The sequence below is a fragment of the Bos grunniens genome, chromosome 8 (genome assembly GCF_055505025.1).
Source record: "Bos grunniens cultivar Pamir isolate PY7600 chromosome 8, Bosgru_T2T1.0, whole genome shotgun sequence".
Classification (NCBI taxonomy): Eukaryota; Metazoa; Chordata; class Mammalia; order Artiodactyla; family Bovidae; genus Bos; species Bos grunniens.
In genome coordinates, this window is record NC_141172.1 from 18,981,120 (window position 1) to 18,995,173 (window position 14,054).

Consider the following 14,054-nt stretch of genomic DNA (forward strand, 5'->3'; position numbering starts at 1 on the left):
CTTGTTCTCTATTCAAGCATCCTTATGAGTAAATGTCTATTTTTATGGTAGAGCTGCACTTTAAAAATAGCTCCAATCAGTGCGACTCTTTTCCCCCATATGTTAAAAAGTTATATATGAGTTAAAATATCTCAGATTGCTTAAATTCTTCCAGACACAAGGCACTTTTCCTTTTTTCTTTTCTTGTGGGGAGAAGTGGAGGGTGACAGGGGAGGATGAAATACAAAGTAAGGACTTTCTTTCTGGGCCTCCTCAACCCTGTGTTTGTTCTTTGAGACTTTTTCAACCAGTCACGAGGCTTTTAAACCAAGATTTGGGATTTCTGACTGTTAAAAAATTCATTAATATTTGGCAGGTTACAGTCTTCTTCCTGGAGCGATTGTTTATTTTTGTTGCTGAGAGCAATTAGCTAGAACAGTCACAGTTGCAGCTGTTAGATACTCCAGGCTCCAGCAGAGATCACAAAAAGCTCTCTGCACATTTAGAGTCTGCATTTGAATTGTTTGTAATGGATGATTCTTCTAGAGTATACTCTGCTAGCAAACTCGATTGGGTGATCCTAAGCCAAGTCAAATTACAATGGGATCCTGAACCTGCTGTGTTGATTAGAGTCACCTAGGCCCCTTGCTTTGTAGAAGCCTGAGTAACTGTGGCTGCTGCGTGTGGCAGGAACCTGTCCCATTCCTGTCTCTCTGTATCTTTATCATGCAAACCTTGGTATGGCTTGTCCCCAAATGCTGTGCCCAAAACACAGTGTTTTCTCAGGAATTTGTCCTGGGGTGTTTATTCCTTGTTTGTTGCTCTTAACTTGTTGAGGCTTTTGTGAGATAATCTGCCTGTGCGAATGTGAGCAGAAGAGTCATGAGTATAATCTGGTGCCCATTGACATAACATCTTTAGGAAAGACTAGCTTCTTAGAAAATCTTGGCTCCAGTTAAATGCCTTACACTTCAGAAACAGCAACCCAAATGAAGGGATTGTTTCTCTATTTTTATGTCTGTACTTTTGCCTTTGCATATGCTTTTGATGGAAAAGTCTTTATGTGTGTCCATATTTAATAGCCATACAGCTTTAAGGTTCACACTATGTTTTTTTAATATGAATATCAGTCATGTGTGAGGCAGGGAATGCTGTGTTTTGTCAGTTTATGGAAGAATAGATAGTCTCACAGGTGGGTGGGTAGCCAGCAACCTGCTTGGTTTTCTGTACTGTGGCCATTTACTTTGCGTAAATAAAAAATATGTGTTTTGCATATTTCACTGCTCATGTACTGAGCTAAAGCAGGTTGATGCACTTAGCTTTATTTGAAAGGCTGCTGGAGAATTGCTCTAATAAGTTCAGGGCTGGAGTGAGAACTCAGTAAAGCAGGGTAGAATCAGGATGATGTTATTTCATCTTTATTTCGGGGAAATTATTTGGGAATCTTGGAGAGGCTTGATAATCGCATTACAAGTAGGGATCCAAAATGTACAGTGAAAGTTTGTTTCCTGCTAGCTAGCATAAATTAAATTAGCAGTCATTACATTTTGATGAGATTTAGTTACTTATACGAAGATATTTTTAAAACAGCCTTTCAAATGGCAGTTGATTGACCAGATGGCAGTTTGCTTGATTAGCCAGCTTGGATCTATTACTAAGTCAGGTAGGTTGTTTTTCTTTAATCATGCCCCCTTCCAATAAAAATTTTTATATACTTAGATATGAACACTCCTGAGATCTCTGTATGCAGGTCAAGAAGCAACAGTTAGAACTGGACATGGAACAACAGACTGGTTCCAAATAGGGAAAGAAGTACATCAAGGCTGTATATTGTCACCCTGCTTATTTAACTTATATGCAGAGTACATCATGAGAAGTGCTGGGCTGGATGAAGCACAGGCTGGAATCAACATTGCTGGGAAAAATCCCAATAACCTCAGATATGCAGATGACACCACTGTTATGGCAGAAAGCAAAGAAGAACTAAGAACCTCTTGATGAAAGTAAAAGAGGAGAGTGGAAAAGTTGGCTTAAAACTCAACATTCAGAAAATTAAGATCTTGACATCTGGTCCCATCACTTCATGGCAAATAGATGGGGAAACAATGGAAACAGTGACAGACTTTATTTTGGGGGGCTCCAAAATCACTGCAGATGGTGACTGCAGCCATGAAATTAAAAGACACTTGATCTTTGGAATAAAAGTTATGACCAACCTACACGGCATATTAAAAAGCAGAGACATTACTTTGCTAACAAAGGTCTGTCTAGTCATAGTGATGGTTTTTCCAGTGGTCATGTACGGATGTGAGACTTGGACTGTAAAGAAAGCTGAGCACCGAAGAATTGATGCTTTTGAACTGTGGTGTTGGAGAAGACTCTTGAGAGTCCTTTGGACTGCAAGGAGATCCAACTAGTCCATCCTAAAGGAAATCAGTCCTAAATAGTCATTGGAAGGACTGATGCTGAAGCTGAAACTCCAATACTTTGGCCATCTGATGCGAAGAACTGACTCATTGGAAAAGACCCTGATGCTGGGAAAGATTGAAGGCAGGAGGAGAAGGATATGACAGAGGATGAGATGGTTGGATGGCATCACTGACTTGGACATGAGTTTGAATAAGCTTCAAGAGTTGGTAATTGAAAGAGAAGCCTGTGTGCTTCAGTCCTTGGGGTCGCAGAGTCGGCCACGACTGAGCGACTGAACTGAACACTGGTGAATAAAAGTTCAGTAATTTTAATGAAATTTTAATGTAAATATTTTATCTCTCTCACAGCTTAAATGATACTATGGTCTCCTGAAATACCATGATTTGAATTGAACACAAAAAAATTGCAAGCAGAATGCAAGACTCTCTTCTCTCTTCCCTTCCGAAGATTACATAATTACATTGATATGAATTACTGATGGTTTTCTTGTTTCTTCAAACTTTTAAGAATAACTCATGTTTTTAATGGGCTTTCCAGGTGACTGAGTGGTTAAGAATCTTACCTGCCAGTGCAGGAGATGCAGGTTTGATGAGGAAATGGCAGCCCACTCCAGTATTCTTGCCTAGGAAATCCTATAGACAAGGGAACCTGGAGGGCTACAGTCCCTGTGGTCGCAGAATCAGACAAGACTTGCATGCACGCGCACAATGTTTTTAAATGTTGGAAACCTTGGTAGTATCTACTAGGACACCACAAACATTAGCATTAACTCTTAAGTATGTTTGAAAGCAGTGTGGCAACATCATCTTGGATAAATTAATTAAGGACTCAAGAGTGATGCAGATCAATGAGAAGGATGTGAAAACGCAAGGATAAATGATTTGGCCAGAACATGTGAGTGGAGCAGTAAGGGCATCTCTGTGATGCTTTCGTTTCCATCACAGTAAATGGAAGCCTGGGGTGAGGTTGCTGATAAATCATTGAGAACCCCATTAGGAAGATATATGCACAGAACTTTGGATAGTGATCCTGAGATTTTGAAGACTGGTGGCTCTATTAGCCTCAAAGTATAAACCATCAGAAACACAAAAATAGTTTGTGTTTCACAGTTCTTCTCAAACTTAGGTATGCATGATACTCCCCTTTGAAGCTTATTAATACAGATGCTTGAGGTTCACCTCAGATGCTGATTCAGGGGGTCTAGAGCAAGTCCCAGATAAGCTTCAAAATAGAGGAGGGTCTTCAGCCAAGGTAAAGACGTTCTGGCCTGGTGTGTACCGGAATGAGCTGTCGAGAGTATAGGAATTCCAAGTGTTCTTACTCTGCCTATTCTTCCTTCTGTGATGCATTCTCTTTGCTTTTCAGGAAGCCCTTGGTTGGCTATTCCTAGCCCAATTTTCACCTAGAAAACTGAGATTTTGGGTCAAGCAATATGCTATGTGTAGTATATCAGTAACATCAGAGGAGAGGTGCGCTAAGGATCCCTGCTTTACAGAAGCATAAAGTGGAACTTAAAGAGGTTGAGCACCTTGTCCGAGAACCTCAGCTGGACAGTTGTTGAGCAGCTGCAGCTGTTGAGCACCTTGTCCGAGAACCTCAGCTGTAAATCCCTGCTTTACAGAAGCATAAAGTGGAACTTAAAGAGGTTGAGCACCTTGTCCTAGAACCTCAGCTGGACAGTTGTTGAGCTGGAGCTGCAGCTCCCTGTCTGCCTTCAGAGCTGTGGTCTGAACGACACAGTGTCCCGCAGTGGTTATCAGTGGGCAGCCATGGTGGAAATACTTGATTTTACTCTAATATGAGCTAGTTTAGTTTAACTGCTACAAGTACATCCCCTCGTGGAAAAGAGTCTAGCTGTTTGTTGTTGTTGTATGTGGAGTTTATAATGTAAAGATACGTTTGCTTTGTGTTTTAGCTCACTTTTTAGACTGGGAAATTCCTTAGGGTAGGATCTTTCTGTGATTCAGCTTGGTGTTTCATTTCCCATATGTCCACCATGGTGCCTTGTACTTGCATCGTGAGTGCTCAAAGGGTTGTGGAATACATAAAATGGAAAAATGAAGTTTGAGGAGCTGTTACCTACTCAGAATTCAGGCTGGTGTGAGACCTGGTGTATTCTTACATTTATTTTCTCCTTTGGAAAATTAGTACTGATACTATTCCATGTTTCTTGAACATTTCAGGTGTGTTTTCTTGTTTTGCCGATGAGTCAAGGTTGAAAATATATCAAATTGTAAAATGATGATCCCAGGAAAAGTATGGAAAAGGAATTACTGTGCTCTGGGAGAAAGTGAAAGTCTGTACACCAGGGATTTTTGCTATACATTCTGGTTTCTCTTCTCCTTGGTTAAAAATGTCTTCTAGGTGAATGTGAAGAATATGATCAATTAATTTCTTTTGTCGTGGACAGTGCTTAAGCTGGTCCCATGTCTGAATAGTGTAGAAGACAGAAATATAAAGGAAAGTTGAAATGTCTTTGATTCTGTTGCTCAGGAGTCCAAGGTGACCCAGTATTTTGTGTACATTTTAAAATAAAAGATATCACAGCTCTTCATTTATTTATATATTTATTTTTGGCCATACCGCATGGCATATAGGATCTTACTTCCCTTACCAGGAATCAAATCTGTACCCCCTGCATTGGAAGCTTGGAGTCTTAACCACTGGACCGCCAGGAAAGCTCCTCTTTGATTTTTTTAAGAGAGATATTATGGTGTTAATAGGAAGAAAGTAGCTATACCTTTTGGATTTACTCTGAGAGGTACAGTGTCCTCTGCTTAAAGTTTATAGCTTGACTAATGCCATCTGTTGAGCAAATCCAAAACTTTCTTAGTGAAAGTCATATAAGAGTATCAGAATGTTAAGTATAGTGTATTAGTTCAGGCTTCTGTATCTGAATGCCATAGGCTGGAGGCTTATAAACAACAGAAATTTCCCATCGTTGTAGAGGCTGGATGTGTGAGATCAGGGGGGTCGTATGGCAAGGCTCTGGTGAAGGTCCTCCTCCAGGTTACAGACTGCCAGCTTGTCACTCTGACCTCACAGGGTGGAACTAGCACGTCAGCTGTCTGGCCACTCCAGTATTCTTGGCTGGAGAATCCCATGGGCGGAGGAGCCTGGTAAGCTACAGTCCATAGGTTCACACAAAGTCAGACACGACTGAAGTGACTTAGCACGCATAAAGTGATTTGCTTCTGCTAATCTCAAGCGATTAGATTTTAATATATGAATTTTTGTGGGGAGACATTCAGTACACAACATTTAGTGTGGAGTTCTAAGGTATATTTGGGTAGACATCTCTCTAATTCACCCTGTGACTCTCATCATATAAAACTCTTCTTGTTGTGATGATTGTCTTCTATTGACCCAGTCATAAGGCTGGGCATGTCACATGAGTTAATTGTTAATTTTCACGATGCTGCTGAAAAGATACATATTATTCCCATGTTACAGAGAGGAAAATCTGAGACTTGGAGAGACCTCTGATGGAATAAAAATGTTTCAACTTCTTTCATCATCGCTAAGTAAAATGGAAAAGAGAGTTCTCCATTTCCAGGTAGGTTGATGATAAATGATATATTTGGTAACTAAAGCATGGTCAGGGGAAACATTTGGGGACTGGAACTCAGGTTACTCTCTTTGTGTCTTGTACATGCACCTCTGAGAGAGCAGTTTTGCAGGCTTTAGTGGAACCTAGTTCACATTAAATCTTTATTTTTCTGATTTAAGAGACAAGAGAGCATTTGTTCTTTTGGAAGTAAGATACTCATTTATCTTATTGCTTTCTTATCTCAGTGACAGTTGCGACCATTTCTGTTTTTACTGTTTCCTATTGGTCATGCATGTTACTGTCCCTGTAAGAAATATGTAAGTCTGTGGATTAGTTGTTATAAGTGCCTTCATTTGGCAGGTGAGAAAGTCGGGTAAAGGAGAAGCAATTGACTTGATTAATGTACATTCTCTGTGTAATTAGAACTGCAAACCGTCAGGTACCAGGCTGTGGTTTAGAAACGGAGCAGTGTCATGTGAAGTGGTACCTGGAAACACATTTGGCAGTAGCACTCACTGTCTGGACTGACGTGCATACAAATGGAAGGTTTGGGCTGTGCTAAAATACAATGCACAATATTTCAGGGAGTGGTCCTCTTACCTCCCATTATTACCTCTTCTTGTTCAACATCATGCCGTCCTGGTTCCCTGAATAGGTGGCCAATATTATTATCGCAATACACAGAATAAGAATACTGGACTCTGTTCTCTAAGATCTTGGTCTTCCAGTGTTAATATATATGGTCACTGACAGCTCCTGGGAATGGTTAGAATGCAGACTTGGTGTATTTTCAACCCCCAACCTGCTCAACTGTCATCTGTATTTTAGCAGAATTCATGGGTTGATCCAAGTGCATTTTAAAGGTTAAGATGCAGTGTTCTAAGTCAGTTTCTCAAACCTGAACATGCTGAAGATTGACCTGAGAGCTTACTAAAACACAGATTCTTGAGCCCACAGATTAACTTGGTAGGTTTGGGGTGCACACACTGAAAATCGTTCTGTCCTTGGACACTTGCAGCATTGCTTGGATGATTCCTGGTGCTAGCACGTTCCAGGTATTATTATCATTTGGGTGGTTGAACTCAGTGACCGTAAGATACTGCACAACCAATTGTAGGAACTTTTACCAAGGGCGGAAGATAGATTCACACCAGTGCCACATTTATTTATTGAAAAGTTACCCTGCAGAGGACTAAGGTTGATGGAAAACTGTTCTGTGGCCACTAGGAGAAGGGAAAATCTATTTCTCTATATAAAGATAAATAGAACAAAAGAATAATGTCCAAATAGTTTCCAGTAAACCATTTATTGGGTTGACCAGAAGCACTGCCCTCTTTGTCCATCAAAGAGGAAATCTTGCATTCCTCAGCTTTTCTAAGAGTCCACTTCCTTCTAAAAATTCTGATTGATTCCCTTGCCAAGTATAGCAAACACAGATCAGATGGGAGTAGCTGACATGGCCATCCTGCCTCCCCTTTTATATCGATCTAGGGAAGTTCTTGTGAAGCTAAGGGCTGGCCTCCTACTACTTTGCTTTAAGGCATTTTTTATGTTTTTCCCTTGAGAGAAAGGTACCTTTGAGGACTAAACAATTCTTGATCCAAGGAGTCAGAAAATTCTGAACCCTACCCACCCTTATACGTCACCTAATCTTCAGGGAAGCAGATACTGGATCCATTTTTCTCTTTTTTACTGAAGTATGATTGATTTACAATGTTGTGTTTCTGGTGTACAGCAAGATGATTCAGTTATACACATGTATTTAGATATTTTTTTCAGATTCTTTTCCATTTTTTTATTGCAAGATAACGAAGTATTCTTAGAGCTTTAGTATACTCTTGTGTCATGAAATTTTAAAACAGCAGATGCACTGGAAAATTCACACACATACCAAAAGTACATTTTTCTTAAGAACTTTTTACTCTGCAGCATTTAAACAATTTTTGTCTTCTGTAGTTGACATTAAGTATTTGATGTGTCTTCAGGAAAAAAAAGTTGCTTCACTGTCTGTGGCAGGTGTGATATTCAGCAAAGTGCATATGTTTGAAAGTAAAGCTTTGGGTATGTGAGGTTTTATCCATTTGCCCTTAGTTTTTAACTGATTCCTTTAATTATACTAAGTTACTTATTCATAGATACATAAAGAAACTATTAAAGGGGGAAATTCCTATATGACAGATGTCAGGATTTTAAAACCCTGTAAGTTTCTTTTGGTTCAACTTTCTTTGCTTTTGAAACAGTAAGAGTTGAAAACATTGGATGGATATTTTCTAGGAAATGCATACTAGGAATAAATGAATTTAGCATTCATTTTGGACATGGCATGTATATTTACTTACTATATTACATCAAAAATATCATGTATATGAAGATATATTTCTCATATACATTATATATATATACATATATATATATATATATGAAGTCTACTAAGTCACTTCAGTCATGTCCGACTCTGCGACCCTATGGACTGTAGCCCACCACGCTCCTCTGTCCATGGGATTCTCCAAGCAACAGAACTGAAGTGGGTTGCCATTTCCTTCTCCAGGGGATATATATAATATATATACTATATATATGAGATACATCTCATATCAAAGCTGATAAATAAGCATAGACGTTTTATTTGCGACCTCAGGATTAGAAGGAGAAACCAGTGTTTAATGGAGTAGCCACTGTCAGCCTAGCACTGTGTAATGCACCTCACAGTTTTGCCGAGTTGTGTGTTCTTACAGCTGAGGAACCAGAGGCTTAAATCAGTTACCAGATTTATTTGCAGAGCTGAGATTTACATTTGATTTTGAATGTGAACTCTGGAGCCCATTCTCAACATGTGCCTTACTTTATTGAAAGCTGGGTAAAAGAGATTTGATTCCATGCAGGCATTATAAACAAATCTAATGTCTAAACCTAAGGATTTCAAAGTTTTAAGTATGTGTTTTAATTTGATTCTCAGCGTGTTGTGATGTAGATGGGGCAGGTGCTAATTGTTCATTTATAGGTAGTGGGGGCGGGGGTGGATGGATAAGGATTTGAAACTCAGAGGTTGAAGGATTTGCTGAATAGAGCAAGGCTAGTGAATGGCAGAGCCTTTAATCAGACCCTCCTGTTGATTCAAGACCTTTCTTGAGTCACCTCATGTGCTTTCTCACTCCTGTCCTCCCTGTTTGCTAAAAGTGTATTTCAAAGAGGCTGGAGGAGTTGTTAAAGCAGAGTGTCTCAGGATTATAACATCTCATGAAAAGGCTTGTGAAACACTGCTTTCCTTCCATGCTCTCCCCATCCCAGCATCCTTTGTAAATGGATTCTAGCAGGAAGCTGTGTGCTGCCCAGAATCAGCTGAATGAAATGCATTAGTAGTTGGGATCTGTTCTAATTGTATTTAATACTCATGTCGTAAGAGCCTAATTTTCTTAGGAGAAAGTTTTTCAATGTCCTAAACAATCCAGTGATTGATGACACATACCATAAAAGTTTGTGATCTTTTGGCTTCTGTTCATATCACTAGTTTTTATTTGTAAGACAAGGAGGTTTTACTCACTGTAGGAACATTTTTAGCCTCTTTGCTTCTTGGGAGACATTTGGGGTTTGAAGGTAGTGCCCAATGTGAACATTTGGGACTCTGGTTGGGAATGTGGCAGGGGTGGGTTTTAATTCCTGTGGGGTGACTTCCCTTTCACTCTGACCTGTCAGGTCCGTGTTCTGGCTCTAACTAGTCACGTTTGGGGGTCTGGTCTTTCTCTCTGGTGAACCCCAGCTTAGGAAGTGACTTGTCGACCCTGCCCTAGGAGCCTGCCTGAGAGGTTTGGCAGACCCTCCTGTTCTACAGTGAATCCCTCAGGCTTGTGCGGGATGACAGATGGTCGAAGGAAACTCAGGGCCACCCCTCTACGTAATGATGAGAAGGGACCAGCCTCCTGATAAGTGGAAATCAGAACCCACGCACCTTTTAATTCTGGTAAATGGGACATTGAAACAGACACAAAGGGAAGAGGGGAGGAAGACCTTTCATAAGTTACCAGTTTGTCTTTGTCTGTACTTCTTGCACTTACTGGTCGAAAATTCTTCATCTGTATCTTGTTTTATGTGTATAATGAGTACACTGTACTGACCGTATAATGTACACTGTATAGCACATACATAGCACACTCTATATAGTAGTGCACTATAGACTACTGAGACTGAGGAATTGTCTTTTTGTTCCCTTTTTGGATATAGATAATCACTGGAAATGCCAAAAATACGAGGCAGGATCCAAATGAGGGTCCTGTCGGAGCAGCCACGGGGCTCCCTGTGCTCTTAGCCCCTCTCCTGAAACTCGTGCTGAGGCCTCCGTAGCCCTCCATAGCCGCTTCTGTACCTGGCCTCCCTAATCAGACCTCTGGCATGTGACTAAAGGACATGGGCTGTAGGCTAGCCAGGGAGTGACTTGGGTCTCCTTACAGAGTGGACACGCATTAGTTGAAGGCAGAGAAGCAGCTGGTAGGGTGGCTGAGTCCCCAGGCATCGTGGACTCAAGAGGGAAGACTCCTGAGCTTTTGCTGCCTAGTTGCTTTGGCTACAAAGCATGTCGTTGGACTCTTGTAGCATTTCTGTCTTCCTCATTACCAGCATATCCTTATGATGAGACTTCTTGGTTTAAGCCAGCCTCTACAGGAGGCCTGTCCACAGCTTGGCTTAAGTGCCATCTCTGCCCATTGCTAGCTGATGACTTCTTGGCTGCCTACCCTCTGTAAGCATTGGTTTTCTTCCCTGTACAGTGAGATAATAATACCTGCCTCAGAATATTGGAAGGATGAATATGTAACAGATGTGCCCCATAAGCTTCTGCCATCACGGTGATTGCTGTTTGTTGTCATAGTTATTGCTCAGAGGAGACCATATGCACATACTTCCGTTTCCTAAGAGGATACAAAATCCCAGGGTTATCATTGTCCAGTGCTGACCACTGGCGTGATTGATTGTGTTGGGGTCTCTTGCAACAGTAAAGGTACATTTTACAAGGCTTTCCTTTCCTTTCCCTAAGCCCCTTAGAACCCTGTTGGCCTCATCTCTGCCCACAAACCTGAGGCTTTTTTTCTGTTGTTCCTATTTGAGAGAGAAATATCTAGCATACAAAAGGGGCCCCAAATGCCATGAGTCTCAGGCTACTGACAGGTTATCATGCCGGGATAAAATCATATGGTGTCTGTCTAAAGTATACATGCACTTCAAATGTGTCTTTCCTGACCAGTTATAAAAAAAGGAATTATAATAACATCCCTATATATGTCCCCAGACAACTGTTGTTCAGTGAAATACACAAACATACCACAATCTTTTGACTAGGTCTCTTCTCCTTCGATGACCAAGGCTCTCTAGGTTCTGATATGCTGGTGGCTGGAACAGGAGAAGAAGGTAAGTAGAGATAGTCTTTTATCTTTGAAGTGTTCACCTCTGGCTCAGCACCCTACTGTTTGTGTATAGGAAAGAGAAATAAAAAGTAATTATTAAAGAGAACTCCCCCACTGTCAGTGCTGTGACCTCCTTCTCTGGCAGTCAGCTTTTAAAACAAGCATCTTAATATTTCAGCAGATGGTGCTAAGGTTTGTTAAAGCAGCCTACAGTATTCCGAGTTCATTGCCACATTTCTGGATTCTTTGTAATTAGCTCACGACATGGGTGAAAGTGAGCTCAGATGTAACCCAAATCCGTGGAGCTTAGAGAAAGAGAAGCATTTGGTGAGAGGAGCTGGATTCTTCCTTTGCTTTCAGGGAGTTGCCCAGAGGTGAGCTCTGTGAGATTAACGGCAGCTGGAAGTCGTTGCAGCTGCTGAGTCTGTCCTGGCTACCTTCTTCCTTCCAGATACGATTCAGGTATTGATTTTCATGTATAGGAGCCCTTTGTCATTTTCATACCCAGCCTGGTTTCTTGAAATGGACCCTTGCTCCTCTGTTTATTATTTATTCCTTGTCTCTGTTCCTGCGTTTTGTCCATGTGTCTAGAGATCTCATGTAGAAGGTGTTAACAGTTTTAGAAAAACACTGAGTTAGATTTCGTAAACAAAGAGTGTGTTGTTAAGAAAATCTTGTTAGACTGAATTTAAGCACTTTACTGCATGAGGATGGGTGATCGTATTTCACTAATGTTATAGCAGTCCTGAATATTCATTGGAAGGACTGATGCTGAAGCTGAAATTCCAGTACTTTGGCCACCTGATGTGAAGAGCTGACTCATTTGAAAAGACCCTGATCCTGGGAAAGATTGAGGGCAGGAGGAAAAGGGGATGACAGAGGATGAGATGGTTGGATGGTGTCACCGACTCAATGGACATGGGTTTGGGTGGACTCTGGGAGTTGGTGATGGACAGGGAGGCCTGGCATGCTGCGGTTCATGGGGTCGCAGAGTCGAAAACAACTTAGCGACTGAACTGAAACTGAACAGCTATTTACACTCTCTTTGTCAAAGGAGCTCTTTATTTCACAACCCACTCTGCCTAGATAATGCTGGGCAGGTAACTATTTCTTGATGAGTGTATGTGACATAGCATCATCTGCAGGAGCCGACAGTTATTGGAGGCGGCATCTTTTTTCCCCCTTGATGTCACACCCTCGTGAGATAATGTTGGAGCGCTGTGTCATACTCACAAGTAGCCTCACAGAGGGTTTTTGAACCAAAGCACATGAAAGGTGGGAGTGCTTCAGTATTGCTCATGATAAGAATAGCAAAAGTAGAATACCATCTTTTCTACTGAGAATTTGCCTTTGTCTCCCAAGTGTTTGGCTTAGAAGAAAGTCGAGAAAGAAATCTTCCCCTTGTGACTTCTTCCCTAGCCCACTTGTGTTTCTGTTTGTAACAATCACTGCGCTCCTAACAGGAACTTTGCCCAGTAATGATTCTTAATTAGATATTAAGGACTTAAGTACATATGCAGAACTTACTATGAAGCAGACACTGCTAACTATTTATATGCATTTTAATTCAGTTCTTCTAGAGATAACTCCACAGGTAAATTGGTTACTATTTTGTTTCATAGATGAGGACCCTAAGATTATTCAAATAGTAAATGGTAGAGTTGGGACTTGAACTTCAGTCCATCAGACTTCAAAAGCCTGTCAATTGAGACTGGCTGGAAAGAATTCATTTGGATTTGCTGTCCTTAATGCTCTTGTTTCTTCTTTGTCAGCTCTTAATTTTATCTGTTCCTCACTTGGAGACAAGACAGACACAACATATACACTACACTATGGAGTAGAATTAGGAACAGAATGGGGGAAAACTTCAGTTTTCCTGGGATAATTAACTGTAGCAAATGTATGGTTTGTTACTCTTTAGAACAACAGGGTCAGTAGCAAAAGTGAGCTAGAGCACTGAATGAAAGGAACGGCATTGCTGTGTCCAGGGGAGAGCAGCTCAGAGCAGATCTGACAGTAAATGCTGCTGCTTCTGCTTTCTGCACGTGGTGCAAATATCTGGGTGTTATTTTCTTCCCCGGGGGATTATTTGTTGTAAGAGGAGTGAACAAATTCTTTGAAATGGGACCTCTAGATGACTATTAGCTGTTCTTGTTGTCTTCATCCTTATCATCATCTTCTACCCTTAAAATTTTTTGAGATATCTTATCTCAAGGGCAGAGTTGGAATGCGTTACTGACATTTTGACAGAGAGCAAATAACCTGAGATTCTAGCCTTGGTACCTAGGGTTTCCCTCCTGAATGCTAAACTGATTCAAATAGCAAAGGTACTCCTGAGGAATCCTCTTTGGCCAGATGGATCAAGGATATATTTCCAAAATTAGTGCTGCATGGAGAATTCTCTCTCATGGACTAATTCTTCTCCCCTCTCTAAGGACCATCTGTCTCATGGGCAGAAGAAAAACAGGCATGTGTTCAGCTCTGCAGGGTTGCCACCTGGACCTGTTCCTATAGTGCTTCCAAGTGGAGGGTTGGGCTGTCTTTGGGCCAACCCAAAGCCTCAAGTTCTGGTTCTTCAGTCAGGAATTATAGAATGAGGACAAAATAATTTTGATCCAGAACCTATTTTTGTAGAGCAAGGATTGGTGGGTGACCCATCACTCTACACCACGGGTGAGCAGATTTTTTCCATAAAAAGCCAG